This window comes from Anser anser (genome assembly GCF_964211835.1).
Source record: "Anser anser genome assembly, chromosome: 7".
In the NCBI taxonomy this organism is placed as follows: Eukaryota; Metazoa; Chordata; class Aves; order Anseriformes; family Anatidae; genus Anser; species Anser anser.
This window is the reverse complement of record NC_139727.1, coordinates 12,808,376-12,832,448: the sequence shown is the minus strand read 5'-3', so window position 1 is coordinate 12,832,448 and position 24,073 is coordinate 12,808,376. Positions and strand designations below refer to the sequence as shown.

General features: G+C 45.0%; 1 protein-coding gene across 5 annotated transcripts in view; it reads right to left on the bottom strand.

Moving 5' to 3' along the window:
* PHYHIPL (phytanoyl-CoA 2-hydroxylase interacting protein like) overlaps window positions 1–24,073 on the bottom strand; it is a 129,123-nt gene that overhangs the window by 89,977 nt on the left and 15,073 nt on the right. Inside the window, exon 1 of one of the 5 annotated variants that reach the window (XM_083845276.1) lies at window positions 16,632–16,767. The exons of the other annotated variants lie outside the window; for them this stretch is intronic. The gene's annotated coding sequence lies outside the window, so the exon portion shown is untranslated. Of the gene's footprint in view, window positions 1–16,631; window positions 16,768–24,073 lie in introns of those variants that run through there. 5 annotated transcript variants of the gene reach the window in all.

The window sequence follows — 24,073 nt, the reverse complement described above, 5'->3', positions numbered from 1 at the left end:
GTTTCTCTCCCTGATTCACCAACTGCGAGTGATCACAGATCCTCTTGTCCTTTCCTAGGTTGAACAACTAAAGCTCTTCTGGTGTTCGCCCACATCTCAGTCGCCACTTCATCCCTGATCCAGTTTCAGATCCTCATCACTCTCATGCACAAAAGAGGGCACCATACATTTTCCCAGGGTAACTGTTAGGGGTTATCTGTATTGGGGCATTATTAGAGCCATGGCTTTCAAAACACTTTAACATTTTACATTTGTCTTTCTCATGTGTGCAGCTTGGTGCAGACACTACAATCACACTCAAGTCCTTGAAGGTCTGGCAGCTGAGGCAGAGGAGTTTCTGTTTGTGGAATGGCTGTGGGGTGGGCTGTACAGGGCAGCACCAGTGGCAGGTCTCAGGATTTACCCTCACCTGAGTCATGCAGCACCTGCAGTGAGGAATGTACCCAACAACAACAGTCAAGACCAGGAGGAGTATAAAAGCATCAAACCTTACAGCTACCTTCTTCAGGATTTCTTTTCCCATTATGTCTCCTATTTATATATCATTATTTGTTTGGACAGTGCAAGGGTAAAACTACAGAAACAATAAGACTTACGGAAGGGGAGAAAATATTTTCATGGTAAAACAGTAAAGATCTCCTTTAAGGCTAACATTTCATAAGCTTTAGTGCATTGCATATTTATCACAGAAGTATTTTTCTTTTAAAAACTGAACTATTTTGAGATCTAAGTTTTCTAAATCTATGCTGGGTGTTTTGTATCTAGTCTTACTATCAGCTGCTGAGACCCATCAGGCAAACATCCTTTTTTTTTTCTGTGCGAATGTTTTATTTTGGTAGAGAGGGATTTGTCCAGTCTGCTTGGCTTTCTATTGGATGTAGGTTTCAGCATTGGTAAAAGACCATTTCTTTTAATTTCTTTGAGAAGAAGAGCAAATATCATTTCAGGGAAAGAAACTCTTAAAGACTATGAAGACACCATAACCAAAAATTTGAACTGAAGCTACATCATCTCCTACATTCTTTTGCATTTCTCATGAGCAACATCTTTAGGTACTGTCCCTCTTTCTAGGCAACAACAATGACAGAGAAAGAAAAGCTACTGATCACTCTTTCATCACCACTAACTTTCCATTTCTAAACATACTTGGTTAAATCTCCTCTTTTCAAATCAGGCTTTTGCAAATGACAAAGAATCACTTTATTTTCTCTGCTGCACTGCAGAGCAGCCCTGTGTTAATTTATCTGGAATAAACATGCATTCAGCCCACATTGTCCTCTGATAACGTTGTTTACAGTTGTTTGCCCTGTCCAGTGTGTTGTAGATGTGGACTGTTACAGATGTGTGCTGTGTTAGAAAGTACTATCTTTGCTACCAGCATGAAGTAGCTATCGCTCTTTGTCTCCCTACAATTTTCATTAGGTCTTATTCATGTGCCCCTGAGAGTGAGAGGGTCAAAGTCATCTGCCTGCTGGTTATTATGCTGTTGCACAAAGAGGTTCTTCAGCCCAGAACAGGAGACTGAAAACAAGTCTGTTGACAAATTATTGTGATCCATCCTATTCCTACTTAGAACCACTGCAGCTGTTCTGAAGCTGAGGTTAACATCCACATCTGCACATACCCAGGATGATTTTAGAGCCCTAAGCAGAGCAAAACCACCACGGACAGAGATCACGCCAAGAAATTCAGGCAGTCCTAAGCTATCTCATACCGCTTCTTCAAGTACCGAAAAAATCTTTTAAGCGCATTAAAATAAACAAGCAATTTTTCTACCCAGGCTGGTATCCTGAAGCTGAACATATCATTGGGCTCAAGTTTTTATATTAATGGAAGATTATGTTAGAATAGGTACAGAAAACAATTTTCGCTAATCACAGTCAATAAGACACTGCTAATCAGCAGGTATCCTGTCTTATGTGTTTTTTTTTCTGCATGCCACAAACCCCCAAATTACTGTAGCAATAAATGCACAGTATTTCCTGTGGTTTGGGATGTAAATACATTTATCTTAAGATGTGCATTGGGGAAACCAGGAAGTCAATAACATCCTGGAATAACTGAAAATTAGTATCTAAAGCAGTTATTAATATTTCTGCAAGAAACAAAATACATAACACCTACAAAATGGAAATGAAATCCCTCCACTGTTACGGAGCAACTTTCACAGAGTGAAACTAACTGTACTTTAGAAACAACGTTGATTTTCAAAGCCACATTTGCTTCTGATATATACCTTTCCTGTCTGGCACGATTCAAAATATTTTATCACATGCAAATCCCTACACTGAGGAAGGCAAAATCAAATACACAGTATTATGTCAGTAATAACGAGTCAGGCAGCAATATGTAGGAAAGCATTAGGAGTCATCTTGAACGGAACAAGAGTTTGCAAAGCAATGCTGATGAACAGGAGGCAGATTTCATGGGCTGCATTAATAAGGCAGCCAGTGATTCCTCTCTGTTCAATGTTGGAAAGGCCTCAGTTGGAATAATGAGTACAGTCCAGAGCCTGACACTCAATTCTTGTCTTTAGAGGCTGGGGAAATAGATGAACTTGGTCTTATCTTAAAGTTGGACTGAAGCCTCTTCAGAGGTCTCTTCCGGTCTTATATAACACTACTTATGTATGTAAATATTAGCTTTAGTGCTCCTGGTTAAAAATAAAAATAAGACAGAAAGCCAAAATTAAACTAGAGAGCATCTACTGCACTAATGGATTTTTGTGCATTGGCCTAATGATGATATCAATGATTGCTGCATTAAGCCTTTTCCCAAAGATGTGTATTCTACAAGTGTCCCAAACATGCTTAAATATTCTTAGATTTTAGGATCAAACCCACTGTTTTCTCACTATAACCTCCGCATACTGATGCAGCTATTTTTCCAGAACTTAATTGTGAGATGACAGCCATATCAGTCCTGAAAACAATGGACTTTAGAGGGAAAGAGCAAACATCTTGCTCATCCCAGTGGCATTTTATCTCTGTGCTAAGGACCCTTCTCCTCTGAGCTAATTGCAAAGAAATGGCTTTGGCAGAAATGGATGCTATCTCTACCTGGGGAGAAAAAAAATTCCAGGAGTTAATGCACTAGCACAGAGCAAGTCTGCCAGCACAACCAGAAATGGGGACTGACAGCTCGGCGTCCCAAGGAGCATGCAGCCTCACGCAAGCTGACCTGCCGCTGGCTTTCCTGGGACCCAGGAGAGCCCCAGGCTGCCCCCAGCTCATCCTGCTCTGATCGTGCTGCAGCGCTGAGCAGAAGGCAGGCTGAAAGTACCTCTGCCGATCTGACACCAGCACTGCTGCGGCTACACGTGACAGTGATTCATCGCTTGCCTTCAGGTTTTTGCAGATGCAGCTCCAGCTTTCAGCCAGGGCAGTACAGGCGCAAACCAACCCCTGATGTTGCCTCAGTGCGTCCTCCCTGCAAGTGCCTCAGCCTGATTCAATTAACAGGTAGAGGGCACACCGAGTCTAATTCCCTCCTGCAGATCTATCATCCAGCTACTCATAAACAAGCTCCCTTTTAAAGTGGCATTAAGTCAGCCCACACATAGTTAGACCTGGAATTATAGCCCACGAGTGCTGGTGAGTAATTTATTTTCCACATTTACCTACATGTGGGTTTCTGGCTATCAGGTACCAAACCAAAAGCAGCATAAGGACTATGCCGTTATTCAAACCTGTTAGCAGGAAATAATCTCAATGAGTAGTTTACTAATTACGTGCAGAGGGAGGGAGTAGTCTAAGAAATTTTACAGCCTAAGTACAATGCCTTTGGGAACACTTTAACTACCTTTACCTGTCAACTCTTTCCTGATGCAACATCAGCTTCAGGCAAAAAATTAAGCTCACAGAATGGAGAAAAGCACATCTGGATTGAGACTGCAGCTTTCTGCTGGGAAGTGAGTGTGCCTTTATGGGACACAGCCTCTTGGCTGTCCCTCCTGCAGCAGGACTGACCTGTGGCTGGCAAGAGCCAGGAGCAAAGCCATCGGAGAGACGAAAAAATGCTACAAGGCAATACAAGTCAGGACCTGTAAACACCCAGGCTAAGCAAAATACAGTGCGCCCAGTACCAGGGCAGCAGAGGACAGAGGCTGGGCTGGAGGAAAGGCAGGCTCATCCTTGCCTGCACGGTGGAAGTAACGCCATTCCCCCCACCATGCTCATGGTGGAAGTAACACCATTCCTATTTCTCAGCAGTGAGGCTGCAGAGAGCTCAGCTTCCCTGCGGCTGTGTGATGTGGATGACCACAGAGGTGCTCGTCAGGCTGCTCCTCAAGTACTCCTTGGGGGAGACAAGGTGTCCCAAAGGTCCCTTAGACCAGGAGCCAAACCAGGCCTTACAGATCACCTCCTGCCTCCAGTGTCCCAAATAAGCCACAGAGATTCACCTACTCACATCTGTGCCTGGGGACTGGCCCAGGGACTGCCCCATCCCCAGGGCTGTGGGCAGGCTGCTCACTGCACAGGGGGACTTGCACAGGGGTCCGAGATCTCTAGCTATGAAATTATTCATGTTAAATTTCTACAGGAAAGAAAAATTTGAGTGGGGTTGAGAGGGTTGTTAACCTGGATTTATCAGAGGAGAGGTCTGACTTACAACAAAAAGAAACTTCTGGACAAAGCAAAAGCTGTAACCACCTCCTAGAAAGTGGGAAAGTACAGTGTGCAGTGACACAGAAGAAGGGCATTCTCTCTGTCACTCTTACAGATCAGCTCTGAAATCCTAAAATTGCTTTGGTGGAGCTTTCCTCCAGCTGATGGCCACCCTGCCTATGCCACAAAGCAGATTTCACCTTCATTACCCGCAGCCAACAGCTATTTGCCAGGACAAAACCTGTTCACCATGTTTCCCCTGCAAGAGCTGCAGCAGCGCTGGTGAGATCTGCACCCACCACAATGCCCCAGGGTGGTTCCCCTTCATCTGACACATAAACACAGAGAACATGAGATGTAGGGGATGATGGATGCAGGGGGGGAAGCCTCAGGGAGATGAGGGCTCCTACAACACAGTTTATACCTCAAAATATTTGTACCCTAGAAATGTCACGGTGTTTTATTTCCACTTGCTGTAAGGGGAGGGCTGGTCAGGAGCAGCTCAGCTGCAGACATTGAGGGCAGGATTTATTGCCCTCAGTCACTTCTCCAGAGAAGCCATGGATGTTGTTTCAAGGAAGTGCTGCATACCAGGCTACCGGTCTGAATGAATGCCCACCCCAAAAATCAAATAAAATGTTCATCATCTACCAGGAAAGACAAAATCCAGCACGGCTTTTCAAATATTATCCCAAGTAGATAGGAGGTTTTTGTTAAAATGTGGCACATTACCAGAGCCCTTGCAGTGCCCGCTGAGCAGAAGTGGCTCAGCTACTGGCTAGAAGGATATTCTAGATGTTGTTTCTGAAGCCTACTGTGCTCAGCATGAGAGATTTCTGTTTACAAAGAACCAAAAATCTAGCACTTCCTATATGCAGGCAATGAAGAGTGCAAATTCCAATTCCTCATGCTGTTTTTCCGGACCTGCAGCTGCTTTGACACTGTTGCCCAAAGGTGTGAGTCAGAGTCATCCCAGACAAAAAATGAGCCCAAACCTCACTAATCAATACTGCTGCCTTGACACTCTGCACCTTCCTAGGTGTTTTGCCGGGATCCCTAGGAGAAGCAGCAAAAAGGGGAAACGTACAGCTAATTCCTCCCCCATGCAGCGTGGCCAGGCTGCACCTTTAAGGAGTTGTTATGATGATTGTTCGCAGCAATCGAGCTCAGCAGAGGCTTTCGTGTTCAGCACACTGCATCATCTCCAGGGAGCTTCCTTTACAACACTTATAAATGAGAAAACAAGATAACTTTAGACTGCACAGCTGCAGGGTGCAGGAGGAAAGCGATAAAATAACACTGAATTAATCCATTCATTCAAAGGCCACTGAATTGTAATGGATGGATTTAATGAGACTGGACTCTAAATAGCAAACAAGAAAAAAAAAAGAAAAGAAAAAAAAATAAATTCTTGCCCCCTTCCCATCCCATACCCAGCTCCCCCAGCTCATCTCCCAGAAACAGTTGCAGGCAAGGCTTCCCACATTATGTAGGTCAGCGCCCACTCTAAAATTCATCTGTTTTAGTGAAAATAGAGGGCAGGCACCAGAGAGATGTTTCCTGACCCCAGCTCTTCAGAGCAACTTTGTCAGAGATTGTTTTATTTTTTCCAGGTGCTCTGTGGTTTGCACCTCATGAGGCTGGAGCGTGCCAGCACTATGCAGGTCAGGCTAATGCTCATCCTCACGGCTGAGCACACTGCAACGCTTTGTGGCTCTCAACTGGGCACTTGTAGTTCAGACTTATGCACTGCTAATATTTTTGATAATTATGACTTGAGTCAGGAAAGAAGAGTACACCGTATTTTACTAAGACAGCAATGTGCAGCAACATTTTCAGTTGTTGGGAGAACACTGAAAGAAGTTGAATCTTAGGTAGTCCCAGCCCCTCACTGCCACAAACTGCTGGACGGAGGCTGCGGTGAGCCTCTCCCCTAGCCAGGCATGCTCAGCCATCAGGGCCCAAGGAGCCAGAGCAACCTGGGCGCCAGCCTTCCCCCCACACAGGTGTGTTCCTTCTCACCTGCCCGGGCATAAAACATCCATCCTCAGAAAAAAAACGCACACCCTCCCTCCCTGAGGAACAGGACAACCACCATGTGTGACAAATACATGACATGGTGTTTACAGCCTACGGCACTCATATTTCAGGCTCCTCAGACAGAGGTAAGAACCTATGTACAACTGAAGATGGGGAAGAAATGCAAATTAATATTTTTTTTCCACATAATATTTAGAAGAGTCATGCTTTAAACCACAGGTGCAAATCACAGGAATGTTAGGGCTATTGCATCATGCTGGACACGCAGCAGTAGCACAGGGTGGAGATCAGGGATCGCATCTTCATCTTAGTGCTGCATTGCTGAGTCAGAGCCAGGGCCCGCGATCCACCGAGATGTGCTCGCGCAGTGCCAGCACCGGCCACTCTTGGACAACAAAACTCCCGCAGCAGCCTCTGCAGGGGCAGCTATAGCAACGCTCCTACAGTCGGGCACAGGCTTACAAAGGTGGCTGATTTCAGCCTGAGCACAGTGATTTTCACACAAACCAAAAGTGCTTATTATCTGCTGACACGGAAAAAGCGTATTTAAAACAGATTACTCCATGCATACAGTGAGCTTACTTACATGAGAATTAGTATTCTATACACCAGCCTGTATTTATGAAGTGTGTGATCTGTGTGATTAAAAACTAAAGACAACTACTTGATTCGTGTACTTTTATCTTGTTTGAAAAAAAAAATATTTTGACTTTTCAAGTTGGAATGTACAAAGAGCAAAACAGTTCCTCACAAGCACTGTTTTCCTCTGGGTGTCCAGAGGCCCCACACATGGGACCAGAAATAGGAGAAACGTGCCCTCAGAGCCCCTCCACATGGGGTGAGACACTACTGTGTGCAGGGGGACTGGTACAGATCATTTTTTCAGATCAGTCACAGTCCTGGATGGGACTGCACCGCTGGCACTTGGTAGAACCAGGCTTTAGCATCCTGGTTTTCCCCTGCTAGGGCTCTGCTACGAGTTGGAACCAGCAGGACCTTATTTGCGAGGAGTTAGAAAGCACAGCAAAAATACTAACACCATGTTACAATCAAAAGGCAGACAGGCAAGCTAAACAGGACACCTCTGCATAGAGAAACTACTAGACAGAGATAAAATACTTCCCTGTTTAAGATCTACTGCCAAATTCCTCTCTCTGATAATTTTCCCTACTGGTAGGATGATACTCTCCATGTCTGATGAGCACAGAAGGAACATGCAGTAAGAAAATGGCTCCACGGGGGGGGTTCAGTTCCAGCCTAACCCCAAGCATAATTTAGGGAATGGCGGTGGTCCTAAACTTTGGAAACTTCTCCAAGCTCCAGAGCCACACCAGCATACAGCCGTGTACTCAGTACAGCACTCTGCCCCACACCACCTCTCCCACAAGGGCAGCCCTCCAGCTGCCTCACACTTTGCCAACCCGGAGGAGATTCCCAGCCTTGATGGTTCAGCTTTAGGAAATTTGTACTGCTGCTAAAGCCTCCGAGTACAGCGTCTACCACAGGTCAGGTCTGCAGGTTTTTTGGTGTGAAGAACTGAACCCTTAGGTTAGGCTGGATTTTGAACAGCTAACATCTTATGGTAGAAAGTGCCTCACACACATACAGAACAACTTGCTCCAAACTTTGTCACTGCCTGCAGCAAAATGCTGCCTGGTCCAGAGCACAGATAGTCTCAGGGAAGCAAACCTCATGCCATTCCTCCCAGATGCACATCTTTCCAATAATTTGTCACTTGGATAATCTGCTGCCCTAAGAAGGATTATTCATAATTCCTGGGGACATTTGGTGAACTCCCAGGGAGCAGCTGAGGACACAGAGAATGCCACAGGTTGGGGAAACCAGAGGCACAGACAGGCTGAGAGTGACTGTCAGCTCTGCCTATGTCTTTGGTGCAGCAGGCACTAGCCAGAGGGCAAACCATACCCCACACCAGCTCTCGTTCCCCTGACTCCCATTCATAGGGAGAATCTAGCTGCAAAAACACAGGGGAGGTAAAGACAGTGCCCAAAATTCTTTCAGAATTAAAGCCTTGCAATTCCTCAGCTCTACAAAAGCTGGGCATACATATGCAAGATCAGACAAAGACAAAACCTATCCCCCCTAAAAACCCTCCTTACACAGACTTTTTATCCTGTGTGCCAGAGAAAAATAATCCACTAAGGATTTCACTATTGCTATTGACATGGTGTAAGAATTATCTAATACACCAAAGCACCGGGTGGCAACGAAAGATCTTTAAAACATGTTGAAAGGATACAGTAAGAATAACCAGATCAATCGAAACCACACACAGTATTTCCTCCATCAACTGAATGAAGTTGAACGAGTTTGCAAAGCTGAAGTTCACTGAGATCAGAGTTTGGAAATTCAAAAATTCCTCATTTTCATAAATCTAATCCTAGTTCAGCTGGCCAGTGCATCTCCATGTACCCAAGACATCTTTACAATCTTAGCTGCACCTTAGCATAGCACGTTGCCTAAGAACTACGCTGGCGCCAGAAACAGCCCATACTGCAATAGCATTCCCCCTTTCGTTTCTAAATATAGTTTGACTCTCCTGGAAACTTAAGACATTTTTGGATCTTTTTTTGCAGAGGTTTATCCTGGTTCAGTGCAGATTGTTTTTAAGATATCTATCTATGTACAGAGAATGTGGAGGTAAACACACTGTGTGTAGGTGTGCCTCTGACTCCATCAAAAAGGCTGTGCCCACTGGACCGTGAAGAGCAAAATTAATTCTGCATGACAAGGTTTTTATTTGTGTGTTTTTGGTGACAAACCCTTTCAGATAGACAGGAAAGGTGTTATTATATTAGCACTGTTACTGCAACGCTGTCACACCCAGAGCCCATCAAACAACCTTGCTCCCTTCCCCACCCTGTCACCTTCCCGCCAGCCCAGGAGCAGCGTTTGCAGCCACCGACGTGGATTTACAGCCCCCCAAAGCCAACCTCATGAGCCCAGGGTTTCTCCAGATTATAGACGGCATGAAAACTGCTTTAGACCTATTGCAGCAAGATGTCGGTGGCATGGAGAGCACAGACGCAAGAGCAATGCAGGGAGACCAAGTGGAGCATACTGAATGCCACTGCCGCTGGCACAAAGGGGCCGTGGAGCTGCTCCCATCCCCTCAGGGACATGGGGCGTGTGGGCCATGGCTGTGCCAGTCACCTCAGCACTGCCCAGGGACACCGCTGGGTGCCAGACCTCTGCCATCAACATCACTAAGTTATGAGGGGTTTTATTTTTAAAAACGGGTTAAAGTTTAGGTTCTCCCTGACTGGGATTTACCATGGTCTGTGTTCACATGCTACTGGGTATAGCTTGGTAAGACCTGTGTAGCACAGAGAAAGGAGAACTGGCGTGTAATTCAGCTAACTCTCACTTCCAGTTTATGATTATTAATGACAAACTATATTGCTGTTTGGGGGGGGGGGGGCGTTTGTTTGTTTGTTTTTAAATGGAGTATGGTTTATATTTCTAGCAGCAGGCAGGATTTCTGTTAAGCACTATAAGCACTATATGTTAAGCACTATATGTTAAGCACTATATAAGCACTATACTGGCATCAAAATTAGAATGATTTAATCAAGAGCACACAGGTTTATCTCAAATCTGCATCTCTTCAGTCTTCAGATTCAGAAGGTGCATATTTTATCCCAGTACTTCTCTGATTTAATCAGCCACTTCCAAGAAAGGTTAAAGTTTCATTTCTATATCGTCTGCAGCCTAATCAAAAGAGCAGAAATACCAGGCTTACTAGGGAAAGAAAGAGATGAGAGATGGAGAGAGCATTTGAACACACTTCATTTACAGAAAACAAAGATGGCCTTGTTTTTTTTATAGTGCTGCACAGCAGTTAGTGCTGTCTTCATCTTGAACCATTCAATCTCTTCCCAGAGCTCTCTCCTCTTTAGTATCTCCTCGCATCCGTTTCCATCCGCAGGCAGCAAGCCCAGATTGAGACACAAGCAATTTCAAGCCTCCAGGTAATGCAACCAGTCGTTGTATGTTGCCTGATGGAGCAGCGAAGGGTTCTTTGTCCTGAAGGCCTTTGGTTTTGTTTTTAAAATGTTTCACGTGCTAATAATAGATTAAAGGACTAACCGTGTGCTTGTCAGCACGTGGTCATGGAATCCATTACCGAATGACTGTGTTGCTCAAGAGAACATGCTGTTGTACCTAATGGGGAAAATTTCAGGAGTTCACTGAATTCTTAATTTCTTGAGACACTTAGTGCCCATGACACTACCCAGCAGAGGAACTGAGAGGTTTGCTCTCGAGACAGCAGGGAAGGAGCAGCATCAAACTGCTCCTCGGCAGCACCCAAGGCAGACCCACAAGGGCCACAACTCCCTAGTGGGTCAGCTAATGCTGCCCTGCCTTCCCCCCAGTGAAGGCCAGCGCTGGTTTCTCGCTTCCCCAGACCTCCTCAGACGGGTTCCCTCTCACCCCGCTCTTCCATCCCATTGTGACAGCCAGCCTGTGTGGTCAGAGATGGTGCTTCAGACCTCTCAGGTTCCTGCAACCAAAGTGAAATGTTTTCCATCATGCTGTCTTTTATATTTGGAAAAAGTGGCTTTTGTGGTTATTAAATGCTCCCATGATGTGCTGACATTTAGCCATCCCTATAAGCTGTTTAGCGTACATTGCAGACTGTACTCTTTTACTATGACATTATTCTTTAATTCTTCTAATGAATCGTGTGTTTTTTGTAGTAAACCAGGCAGTAAATCACACAGGCAATTGGTTTTACAACCCAGACTTCAAGGACAGCTCAGGGAGAAGACCACATTATTAAAAAAAAAAAAAAAGGCAGTTCAGTTACTACCAGCAATTCCATGCTGAGCTTCTACTGCCTATTTTCTTCTGTTTCTCTGACTTTCACCTGGGTTCATGCGCTTGGAGGCTGCCCCCTGAGCGCGTGCCTGCTGAACACGCCCAGCGCTCACCCCCTCCCACCACGTGTCCCCCATGTTGGGACACATTTTCTCTTCCCTGCTGCTTCCCAAAGCATGCACAACAGGCATTTCTTGTGTATTCAGAGGCTGTGCAGCCAACTTGAGCCCAACCTCGATGACAAGCAGTCAGGACAGACATGGGGCAGGAGATGCAGCTGGTGGCTGCAGGGCTGTGGAAACCTGCATGCAGTCTGGGTGGTGCTGGGCCCAGCCTGGCACGCCTGGAGCAGCTTTCAGCTCTTTGCCAAGCACGGCTCGGTAAAGGGAACCCAGAGGATGCAGTGTAGATTAATTGAGCAGCTCAGGTACGTTGGTGATGCTGTGCACTTGGTAGAGATAATTAATACACTCCATCTCTGTGCAGAGAAACTACTTAAGGTTTGCATTCCCACTGCAAGAATCAACTGGAGCAAGTTTTCAGCTTGCATACTGCCTTACGCTGAATCCCCAAAAAGCTTTCTGACTTCAATAGCAGGGTGAGGACACAGCACAGCACGCATAGCTACCGGCACTGGCTGCTCTGCACTGACACCCCACAAACAGTGGTGAGCTGTGGGCAAACAAGGCACAAAGAGAGGCAGAAGGTCACAAGCACAGGTCTCAAAAAACATGTCGCCAAATCCTGGGAACAGAAAATTTCTACGTGTTTATGTTATCTGTGATGCCCAGCATGAGGGCAGGGAAGAAATTTGGAAGTACAGAGTCCCTGTGGGATATTCAGAGCAGATGGGAAGACCACTTTCCCTCCAAGAGCACCAGTCTGACCCCTTGGTGCTTGGCAGGCTGAGAGCCATGGGGAGCTGGTGGATTTTAGGAGACATGAAAATCAGACTGCTTCTCCAGGCTGTGCCACGCAATACCACTGTTGTATCAAACAGATTATAGAGCGTCCCTGTTCAGCCTGCAGCTGTGTGTATTACTGATGTAATTGAAAGCCATGCCAGAATGAAGATTTAAAAAAAAAAAAAAAAAGACAAAACAACACATTTTAGCTTTGGCTTATGACACTTGGGGCATTTTATATCAGAACAAGTGGGCATTTGTCTGGGGTAGGTCTGCAAAGACACTCCAGCAGAGATGCATTTATTATTTATCCAGGCTCTGGGCCTAGAGAAAGCAAAAGGCTTATGTAAACACCCAGTTGGGATTTCTAGATCCTCATTTAGACATTTGCTGTACCAGCTTCGCATGGAGACAGCCCACTCAATTAGGGATAGAGAGCAAAAAGGATTCCTTCATCAGAGTGTAGGTACCATTAAGTGCATGACTTAGAGCTGCTCTTGCATAGCTGAAATGTAATTTTCCCCAAAGCAGGGGTGAGTAGGCAGGAAAGAGCCTTGTGTACCCATGGCTGAAGGCAAACTGCAGCCATTACATCTGCCAACGCGAAGCTGTCCAACCCCGTGCAGCTGGGCTCTGCTGGTGCTGGCAGGAAAAGGCAGCCCCAGGAAGAAGGGAGGACAGAGGGGCTGCCCCCACGGGCCGGGACATCCCTTTCCCTTCCCGTCCTTCACAGAAAAAGGGGAAATCATGCATCTGAGTGTCCAAAATCAATAACAAAATGAAGTCATCTAACCTGACTGTTTACACTTGGGTCTCTCCCCCTTGTTGTTGGACAAAATCATCTTGCAGGACTGCTTGGTATCAGGTCCCCAGCACCACGTAGCGATGGACCCAGCCAGATCCTACAGCCCAAATTTCGACCTTCTATTGGTCCTTACTCTGACAACAGCAGAGCCTGGCAACATGAAGGTGTACGTTGCGTACCTTATGCATACTAAGGTTTTAAGACCAGTGGAGTCTGAGACCTTAGGAATAGCCACATGCTGCTTCACAGTATTTTGGTGCTTAGCTTTGTAAATGTAACTCTCAGGAATTCAACCATATCTCTGTAATTAAAAGGCTTTAGCTAATTATGTTGGCTCTGAATTAGTAGGCGGCCAATTAAAGCTCACATTGCATAACAAAGGTCAAAGAAGCAAATCAGTTTTAATTGAATATGCAAATTATATGAACTATCTAGACGTCAAGAAGGTAGAAAGCAAAGATGCAAGTTTGGTAAGTTACTCTAGAAATCAAATGAGATGTGTCTGTCCTTTAACTAAGTGTAGTTAGAGGGCTCGAAAAGCAGCAGAGGGACGATTCCCACCTGCATTGGGAACTGCTGCCTAACCACCGGGGAGAGGGCAAGAAACTACATTTACACTTCCAGGCTGAAGATAGCTTGAGCTTTGAAGGAACATTGCTGTTTACTACCAATCTAGCCATTTTCAGTTAGCAGATAGCTTCAGGCAGTGCACTTCTGCATTCCAGCTATTTATTTTTGTGACTTCACAATCTTCCCTCCATTATCTCTCACAATGCATGTGTAAAAGCCCCACAAAAACAAATTCTGACAGACTGTGCAGGGGAATAGTAAAACTGACTATACACAATGTGCTGTGAAATGCAAGGAGATAAACAAATAGAAAAGCAGGTGGCATAATTTCTTAATTTGTTTCATCTACCTTGGGTGTTACTTGAACAGCACTAGGTAGGCATTTGCTAACAAACATGTGAGTTTGCAGCAGATGGTCCTCCATTAAAAATGCAATCTCAGACAGAGAGCTCTGGGAAGCCCTTGGAGGACCAAAGAAACTGTCGGTCTCGTATTTATGCCTCTCTCCAGAATTCAGGATATAAAGCCAACCCATGTGAGCCACATACCCAAACAAGAAGAATAAGCAATCTTGTCCTGCCTCTATCTTGCTGAGGTACTAATCCTCTACATGGCATGTGTGGCCTGCAGCCTTTTTCTTTAACCAATGGTTGCAGAAGAATGGTCAGAAGCAGCAGCAGCAAACCTCAGTGGTAGCTACTTCACCAGCCAAAGAGTGACCATAAATAAATCAAGGTAATACACAAATAGGTTCTTGACAAAGAGCATAAAATACAAGCTAAGAATGTAGCAACCACATTTCTATTACACTTGAATGCCCAGGGAAGGCCAGACTGTATGATTATATCTCATCTCCTAAATTTCACTATTTCTGCTCATGGATGAATTTTTAAAACCTAATTTTAATGCAGTATCTTTGAACCTCAGCTCCATCAGACATGGGGGAGAGTTGGCAGACATCATCTAACTCTGCATAAAAGGGCTTTTTAAGGTTTGGGATGCAGAGTAACCCTAGCATGTCTGGAAGGATGAGTGTATAAAGTGCCCTGTGCACATCACAATGTGTGAAAGCTAATTTGAAGGCACAAAAGTGTTCTGCACTGCCATCACTGCAGTGTGACCACTGGCAGCCTAGCTGGCCAGGATGCCCGAGCAGCCCGGAGCTTTTCAGCCTGCTGTTGAGAGCCCGCACAAGCCAGCCCCGCACAGCAGCCCCTACCCACCCTGCTGCCACCAGCACCTCCACTCACACTGCAGCCAACCCTCCAGCACAGTGGACACCCAAAAACTACTCTAAGAGATCAGGTAGACATTAATCTACCTTTCAGGCAAAGAACCTCTCATCTTAAGGGGCTGTGCAGTGCGACCTGCCATGCCACAATACTGCATGTCAGCAGATGAAGAATTAATGCACTCTGGAAGATTTTCCAACCAAAATCAGGGCAGATATCCTAAAGAAGGTTTTTGTCCCTTGTCTCCCATCATTGAGGTGCCCCGGGTATATACATGTATCCCATCTGAAGTAGAGTCACAGGATGGAGTAGGAAGGGAGAGAGAGGCTCTGTTCCTGTGTATGTGTGTACACTCATGCTCTCTGTTTCCTCATATTTAAAATAAAACTAATTCTTTTGTCCTGAATGAATTATTTCAAGATTTCTGGATAATAAATCAAAAGCTGGTGACTTCATGAAATAAAAAAATTACCTCTATTTCATGTCACAGAAATGATTTGCTGCTACCCAGGCACCTCAACTTCCCTGGGTACACATTGCACTGCTGCTCTCGTACCAGCACTTTCTTGGTTTGAGAGGAGCACTGACCCAAGATTTCCCCGAAGGAAGCATTTCTACAAATCAAAAGGGAAAAACTTCCACATATCGTTTATCTCCAGGCATGCTGTGGTACATGACAGACTTCTCATAGCCAAAGGCATGGAAATAACAGACCCTATACAATTTACTCCATTGATAAAGTTTAGAGTCCTACTGGAAAATCTGGTTAAACATAAGAGGTCTTCCTAAACAGCAAGCAGCAACCACACAGGGGATAATTGCAACTCTTGCCTGCAGGCATCTTCTTTTCCTTCGTATCTTTGACTTCCAGACTCTATCCCAAAGACATTATTCCTCTCATAAAGTACATGCAGCAATAAAGCACACAACTGCTGCAAAACATTTGGCATTCTAGTTGCTTGGTGGTGGTATTTGAAAGGATATAAACACTCATACATATATTTGTCTAAGCTATTTACAGTAACTCCAAGTGCCAAAAAGATGCAGGTGTACTTATTTAAACACATTTTTATGGCTCATTTCTGAACTAACATTGATTTGGGGTAACTGAGCTTTCGCAAGAGGATTCATCAGCTATGACAAGCAAACAACAAGGCTCATGTCTGCTGCGTGGTGAGGAGGCGGCCGAAACCCCATGCAGACCTGGTGCCTGCTGGAGACCGGCAGGGAGAGGTGGCACCAGCAAGCTGCACAGCCTGCGGCATGCTGGCATGAAGGCAGCTTCTTGTGGTATGGCTCATTTCCCTGCCTGCACAGGTAGAGGTGGGTGTTTTTATAGTTGCTACCTCTATGTGGTGGTTGCACCACTTTAAATATCCTCCCCAAAATAGCACAGCGATACCTTTAGAGAAATAAAGGTGCTTTACAAAGGAAAAGGACTTCCATAGGAAGTCTGGAAATTTTTACACAGCTTAGTAGAAGGCATATCCGCTCTGTAAGTAGCAGCGCATACAGAAAGTTGTTGAATTACTCTAACACTGAGTCAAAACACTGACTAGCACCAGACCCTGATCCCAGCAAGTAAAGTCATCCCAGGGGCCTGCAAGAGAAGGCCCTGAGCACGTGTTACCTTATGCTTCTGCCTTGAACCTGCCATGAGCTCTCAGGTACCCAGATGGTTTCTTGGCCTCGGGAGCTCTTTTCAGAAATTTGTTGAACCATTTATGCCCTCTCTCCATTTCCCATGTGAAGCTGCGGGGTGTGTGCAGGGGCCAACAAATGTCTGGGCGCCCCCTGGTCTCAGGGAGCCACCCTTCTGCTGCCCCATACCACAGAAACCTTTGACAAGCTGGGACAGGGGCAGGGGAGGAACAGGAAGGGCCGGTTTTGCAGAGTACCTCCCCAAAAGCACGCCAAGCTCCAGCATGGCTCAGCTCCTGGTTCCTTGCAGAGGAGCTGCGGCATTGCTGCTGAAGAGCAGGGCAAGTCTGAGTCATCCGCACGCACCTCTTGCAGATGACACGCTTGATGTGCTTCATTACAATCAAAGGCTCCAGCACTGCTGCCTGGCTTCATTTCACAACCCAGAAATGTAAATGCACTTTCCCCATCTAGTGGTCCAGCAGAGTAAAAATGCCTTTTGTCTCCTGCAGCTGAGGGGGGAGCCACATCTGGCAGGAACATCTCCCGGCTGTGCGCTCATCCACCCACAGCTCTGCCCATCTCAGCAGTGGGCCGCAAGCAGGGGAAGGACGGAGACAAACGCTATGGCAGGATGCATGTCTGCTGAAAAGAAAAGCTTTAATAGAGCTAGAAAAACAAATAAACAAACAAAGCAAAGTTGCTTTGAGTACTCCAACAAGAAATAGCATATAAAGAAGCATGTTCCTTAGGCTGATGCAGGATGAAGCCCAGTGCATTTTAAAACAATCAAGAAACCGGTCTCCTGAAAAATCAGAATTACCTTGGAAACTCTGACAAGCTATTAGCCGTGACAGCAACAAAATGGCTTCCTGGAGCTAACGCTCCCTGATCAAATCCTCGTTCACTGGATACAGGCCTGACACCCGGTGTTATTAGAGCGACACACTTACAGAAATAATAAACCAAATCCCTTCAGTGAGGCAGCTTTCAGCAGCAGTGATCTACATTTCCATGGGCTTCACTGCTATGATTCTCCCTGCTACAATGGGATTAAAGCAATGCAGGCAAGTGGGCTGCAGCACCTAGCCCTTCTCTCCTCATTCGCAGCCAGTGTATCTAAACCACACAAAGTGACCAGAGCAAGAGCAGCCCCCATTCCAGGTGGCACATGGGGAGCGGTGTCCAGGCACCTCTCGTTCCCTACCTGCTATGAAGACGTGGGGTGGTAGTGGCCACCCCTGGTGTGATTCCTGGTGCATTTTCTTTGAAGCAACAAAGGCCAGAAACCAACTTTGACATTAGCAAAGCAGCAGAAATATTCCCCTCATGCGGCAGCACCAAGTCACTCTCCTTTTCCCGGTGCCTGGTCCACACAACACTGAAACTAAACCCAAATCATGAGATGTGCCATTCCTTTCTAGTCCAACACCAAACCACACTCCACTCCCTTTGCTTTGCACTTTGGGTAATTACACAAACATTGTTTGAAACGGATATGCTGTGACATTCATGATTAAAGGTACTTATAGCCAAGAGAATTTAATATCACAAGTAATACAACCAAACTCCCTTGATCCAAAACTGAACCAAGTAGCCCAGACTGATCCCGTTGGTATGCAGGACTTCTGACTTGTTAAATCTTCTTTTGGAAAGAGTACTCAGGGAGGTATTTTAGCTAGACCCATTATAATTCAGAAAGTTCCTCCTCTGTCATTTTGTATCAGCAGCAGAGAAAGTTTCTTATTTTCCCTTCTTGTTTTTAATGGATTTTCCATAGGGAGCATCCATTGTAAGAAAGGATAAAATACATTCACTTCTGTAATATAAAAATATCCATTTCTTTTACACATATTGCAACCTATCTGTTCCATGCAGTTTATATGTAGTTTGGTCTGTTCACACACACAAAAAAAGTATCTTTATAGAGAATGAGATATTTGCATAAATATCAAATTTCATTTTAAGAGAGAAAGTCTAGTTAACCTCACAAGAGAAGAGAAAGAAAGAATTTGGCAAACCAGCCCGTCTTTTCAGAGCTTTTACTTGGGGCTTTTCTTGACTACTCACATTAACGTAACAGACAGCGTTTCTTCCTAACAGCCTTTGGTTCATGCTGGCTGGAGCTGGGAAATAGTTGGATACCTCAGCTTAAGCCATACAAAATATTTCACTGGTGACTTGAACAAGGGAAAATTCCCTTGGGGTGATCTGGTCTGTGCAGCCAGGGGAGAGAAGCTGCTTCTGGCCTGTGCCTTCAGATGACTTTGAGCTTGGAGAATGCAAAACGTGCGTGAGACACCAGAGGTGGGGAGCAATGGGCATCAAAGGGAAAAAATTTCCCTGGCCAGCACACGCTCCCTGAGCTGAGCCTTATCCCTGTGATCAGCTGTGCTCATTCCTCACAGGGAAGACTTGGAGCGAGAGAAAGCGAGCACTGCCAGATAACTGAGGGGAAAAAGCATAGCTAAATCTACATCCATTTTGTTGTAGCTGTACAGAGGACAAAACAAGCCTTTTCACGTTTTGTTATTATTACTGGAAGCAACAGAGGTTGGGGACTTGGGGAGTGCAAGGATGTGGTGGTGAACTTCAAGCACAGGAAGCTAACGATGTGTTTTTTTTTTTTTAAAAAAAAAAAGGAAATTTAATTGTATAAACAGCCTATAAGAAAAAATAGAAAGAGTCCATTCATATCCAAGGGAAACAGCACAGCAGGGCTGGCTGTGGAAAGGCTGGGAGCAGCTGAAGCAGCACCCAGTTAAGCACGCACACTAGCACAGGGTGCGGGGAGCCCCATGAGTCACCAGCCTGGAAGGTGCCTCGAGGAATGGGTGCTCCCATCACACCCCACTCTCAGGGTCTCCTAGCGCGGCTCTGTGCAATTCCAGCACCCTCAGTGGCCATCACTCCAGGATGAGGTGAAACCCACATGAGAGATGTCACCATGGTCCCCGGTCTGACAGCCTGGGTCACACGAGGTGGTTTGCAGAGGTTAAGCACGAGGCAGCTCTGAGCTCCTCCCAGTGATTTCCTATTTCAGTGCTAACCTTCAGATGAAGTTTTGTATGATACTTTTCTGGAAAGTACTGTCAAAGGGCCACCACATTACAGCTCTGAAACCACCAGGGTCTCACTGCTCTCCCCTCAAAAAGCAGGCTTTCTTTCCTCCTTCCCCTAAACAGATGAATAATTCTTTCAGAAACACGCAGTTGGATTCAGGAGACCCAAACCACTCTCTCCACAGAGCACAAACAACTTGGAGAGCAGCCCTGAAAACTTTCCCACACTGAGGCTGTCACCTTCTCCCCTCCCTCTAGGAGGATCATTGAAACCAGGACAGTAATTCGGTTTTCTGGCCCTCTCTCCGTCTTCACTCCTTCATTCAGTGTTCACAAAAACACGACCGTGTGCCAAGCACAGCGCAACGTCTGCAGGGAGGACATGCGTCTGAGATGGATGAAAGCAGGAGATGCAGCTCATTTCCCACAGGCCACCTCAGATCTCCCCAGGCCACCGAGTCTGGTTAAACCACTGCCGCAAGTGCGGTGTGCGCTGATAGCTGCACTATGCAAGTAGTGCCTTGAAAACTTCAGGTGACCTACAAATAGCAGTACTGACCACCAGTAAGCAAACTGAGGGAAAAAGAACAGTCCACGCAGCATAGACCAATGTGCCGGGGAAGCCCTGCCAGCAGTGCTGGGACTGGCACAGGTTGGTCAACCACCAGGGACTGATGGTGCTCAGGTTGGGTATTGCCTGGGCCAAAAGCAGGCACCTGCCCTTCCTGGCTTCCTTCCCTTCAGCCCGTCCTCCAAGCAGCTTAGCGCTCGCACAGTGCTGAGGGTCGCAGAGGTAACCTTCCCTCAATAAGTGAAATATCGAGAAGAGATGTGAAAAAGCCTGGGCTGGAGCCTTTAGCAACAGGAAGGAGGTTGTTACAGCAGTAATTTACTGTGGTAGGTTTTTGCAGCATGATTGCAACATATCATTACACCAGTTTTATCCTTTTCCATTTGGCAGACGCTGATTCCTTCCCCCCCATTTCTTACAGAGCACAAGCCAACATGGCAGTATTTCAAATGGTTTTAAACCCTGCCAATGGCAATAAAAAAAATAACTGAAAAGTTCTCACAATTGCATTTGCTTACCCAAAACTAATACATACACACACACACGTAAAAAATATACACGGTTCAGCCAACTTGCAAGGGTGGCGCCAGAGAAATAGCGGGGCTGGGCTCCTCTCCAGGGAGGTAAAACAAACCAAAGATGGGTTAAGTGGAAGTCTGCAAGGAGGGGGGCTGTGCAGGCCTCCAGACAGACAGAACTCCTCCTAGGTAGTCCACCACCTCAAATGCATTCGGCACTTTCCAGGCCCACTCTGCAAGACGTATGTGCGCTACAAGACGTGGAGTCAAACATCACACACCACAGGGATGGCAAAGGATCAGTGCTCTGTGCACTGTGAGGAGGAAGGAGGCATTCAAGAAATATAATATAGTCTTGTATTCCCCCCCCTCCCAGGCTCCTCTTTGCTCTTCATACAAATCATCAGTCCAGCAGTAGAAAGTACATGGTGAATGAGTCATTAGAAACCTTTCTTCGGGAGGCTCAAAAAAGCATTTTTGCAGCCGAGCCCTTCACTTACACTAACGTAAATAAGAAATAACTCCTGTGAAGTTGCCGAAGGTTGTCTGGGGCAAAGCCAAGGAGAAAGAGGAGTGCTCTCGGTCTTTCGGGAGCTCCACAGCTCCCCTACAGCGACTGAAAGCCTCTGCGCAGGAGCCACAAATGGGGAGGGGACCTGGGAGGAAACAGGGCTGTCGCTGCCTCCACCAGCAGCAAGAGGAGGGTGGGATTTGCTATACATGGCATTTTGTATTTCTTCTCCCTTGTTTTAAGCTTTGGGAGGATGTGGCAGGATGCTTCCTCTGGTGCTGGAGCCATTTTCATTCACATTCAGCTGCTTCTTCCAAGGAACAACTTCATTGCCAACCATCATCTCCTTGCAGAAGCTGCTGTTCCTTCTTGCTCCAGTCAACTTTTCTCTTATGGAACTGCAGATCAGGAGCTGGCAGCCCAAAGTACAGAGGGGAAGAAGGTGAAAAACACAGGCCAAGGTGAGGAAGTGCATCTCTCCCCGGGGTTTGGCCAAACAGATCTTCACAACAGGACCAGAGAGCCACCACCTACAGCAGCCTCTGTTGTTTGTGCCAGGAGGAAGGCATTTTCTTTCCTTGCTATTTTTTTCTGTAGGCAGCACACAACTGGAGCTATACACAGGCATATCCCAGATGTAGGAAGGTACACTGGAAGGCACGAAAGCCTAAGTTCTCCTACTTAATCCTATTTATGGTTTGATTCCTACTTGAAGGCAAGGGTTTACGCCAAAGTGATGAGGCAAGAGGAAGTGTATATCAGCTCTGATTAGCTCTCACTTAATGGAGGATGCTCCTGAGATTTCAGAAGGATGATAAAATAGGACAATATATTACTTTATTATTTAAAGGAAAATAAACTGCAGTATTGAGATTGCCTTTCAGAGGATCTATTTATAATGGAATTGAACCAATGTTATTCTCAGAAGTATTTAAATTTAAGTTCCTTCTCAGAATGTATAAAAGATATTAAAGCAAATATTTGCAAAACTTGCAACTGTTCTTTAGCTTAGGTCTAAGTAGTCAGCAATTAACATACGGTGATAATTCTGTCTTTTTGTTCTAGATTTGAAACTTTGGTTGAGCTCCAATTCAACCAAGAAACACCTGTTTCTAAAATATCTACTACCTTGTTTATAACTTGCGTTCACATTTCTACCAGCCTTGGTGGGGACGAAGAGATGAGCAGAGAGGCTGCTAATCTTTCTCCCGTTTAAATTCTTGTTTATGATTTCAGTGGTGTTGCATAAGTAATCACTCGCAATGAAATAATTTATAATTTTCACATTTAAGAATGTGATTCTTAGAAAAATGTTTTCATTAAAAATGTACTTCAATATCTTGTCAGAACAATAAAACCATTCTTTTAAAGGTCAGCTATTATACTTTTCATGGAAAAAGAATAATCTTATTAATCCTAAGCGACTTCTTCAAATGAAACAATAAATGACTTGACTTCTTTTCATTTTTCCTGCATATATTATGAGCAAGGCATTAATGAAAAGAGGCTCCAGTGAAAAACCCTCTGATTTTTTATTTTTTTTATTTTTTATTTTAAATGTGGATCAGTTCAGCACAGAATAGCAAATGCATCTGTGTGGGCAGAGCGAACAAATTTGCAGGAAACAAATCTGCTGAACAAGTTATCTTAGCAGTAAGAAGGAAAAGCTTGTATGTTGTAAAATGTTTCTGTATGACATACATTTGAATATGAATACTTCTATATGCGGATATACCCTTCATCCAAGCATGAGAAACTGTTTTTACAGTTCATTTTGCTGCTTAAATTTCATAAAACAATCTACTCCCTCATTCTCCCTGCACCATGGTGGGCCTCCCTTCTCGTCCATCTGGTCAGCTGCTCTTGGGCACAAATCCTAAAACCATTCCTTGAGGAGATAAATTTCACTTGCCCAGCAGTTTGTGTTTTCAAAACTGAGCATGAATGTGGGGGGAGTGAACTTCACTCTGTGTGTAATAATCCAGAGAAGGAAGATGGAGATTTACCACATTTTGATTATTTTCCTACACAATTCTCAAATCAGTGAATGCAAGAGAGACTTCTGCAGTAGCTTCTGCTCTGGTCAGCAGTCCAAACACAATTTAAATATTCACATCCAAGTTATAGTGGTGTAAAAACTAAAATTTATTTAAAAAGATTAAATAGCAAAAATCATAAGGGAGAGAGGCCTTTTTTTTTTTTTAACCAGAAGGTTCTTTTCTGATTGTTTAAGAGAAGTTAATTTTAAACACTATGCAGTCAGCCTCTGAATGGAAGCTTATAAAAGACAATCCTTCAGAAATTAAACTTCAATGGAACAGATTTTACTTTACTTATTAAATAACTGTTTCCAGCATAACTATCAGACTGCACCCAAGCCTTCTCATGTCAAGAGAAAACAGAGCAAAGAGAAGAAGCTGGGAATATCTACTATTGATAAGAAGTGCCCACAAAGCAAAAAGAAGTCCTTACAAGAAAACCTACAAATGCCACCAAATTTGCAAAGTATATATCACCCCAACTGTATAAAATTGTAACCAGTGCTAGATCTCAACTGAATTATTAAAAACCCCTGATACAGAAGTCAAGGGTTCTAATACTGAAACAAACAAACAAACAAGCAACCTCTACACAAATACCATCAAAAGCTTTTGAGAAGATTCAGAGCAAAAACTTTACACGAGAAACTAGGCTGGAGCAAAACCAAGATTATAATGTTTTAAAACAGGAATGTACACACACCCACCCAAATACCAGAGGATTAAATTA